Source organism: Echinops telfairi, unplaced genomic scaffold, assembly GCF_000313985.2.
Source record: "Echinops telfairi isolate 266 unplaced genomic scaffold, ASM31398v2 ScPeMD7_2;HRSCAF=8, whole genome shotgun sequence".
In the NCBI taxonomy this organism is placed as follows: Eukaryota; Metazoa; Chordata; class Mammalia; order Afrosoricida; family Tenrecidae; genus Echinops; species Echinops telfairi.
The window spans coordinates 59,989,616-59,990,558 of NW_022103898.1; the positions used below are offsets into that span (position 1 = coordinate 59,989,616).

General features: G+C 51.2%; 1 pseudogene; it reads left to right on the forward strand.

The window, feature by feature from the left end:
• The window catches only part of LOC101662636, an 8,186-nt pseudogene extending 7,838 nt beyond the window's left edge, over nucleotides 1-348 (forward strand).
• The last annotated feature ends 595 nt before the right edge of the window (nucleotides 349-943 follow it).

Here is a 943-nt window from a genome sequence, read left to right on the forward strand (position 1 = left end):
GGAGTGATAGCAACCTTTGATCCTAAGCCCACCCCTGGGAACTGGAATGGTGCCGGCTGTCATACCAACTTCAGCACCAAGGCCATGCGGGAAGAGAATGGTCCGAAGTACATTGAGGAGTTCATCGAGGCTAAGCAAGCGGCACCAATACCCCATCCGGGCCTACGACCCCAAAGGGGGCTGGACAACGCCCAACGCTTCACGGGATCCCACGAAACCAACATCAACGACTTTTCCGCCTGTGAGGCCAACCGAGGTGCCAGCATCCGCATTCCTCGGATTACCCCCCAGGAGAAGAAGGGTTACTTTGAAGACCACCCCTCCACCAACTGTGACCCCTTCGCGTGACAGAAGCTCTCATCCACACGTGTCTTCTCAAGAGACTAGTGAGGAGCCCTTCCAATATAAAAACCAACCAGCCGTCAAGCCCCTCCCAGCTCTTCACCCCCCACCCATGGTTCCCCCTCTGCCACTAGTTCCTACCAGCGGTAACTCAGAAGACAGAATATCAAGGTCTTTTTTATTCCTTGTGCCCAATTAAAAAAAAAAAAAGAAGTAGAAGGCATTTAGCTCCCTGGACCCTGAGAAATGCCAGTAATGTTATGGGTCCATTAATCGCGCAAACAACATGAATATCTTGTTGTTATTGTTAGGGGCCTTCAAATTGGCTGACTCAGAGTAAGTCTGTGCACAGCAGAACAAACCACCTCCAGTCCCTGCACCATCTCACACATGTTCCATGTTGGAGCCCAGCGACAGTCCATCTTGTTGAGGGTCTTTCTCTTTTTCGCTGCCCCTCTACTTTACCCAGTATGTTGTCCTTCTCCAGGGACTGGTCTCTCCTGATGACACTTCCAGAGTCTGTGAGGTAAAGCCTTGCCCTCCTTGCTCCAGGGAGCATTCTGGCTATGTGTCTTCTGAGACAAATGTGTAGCTCTTTAAC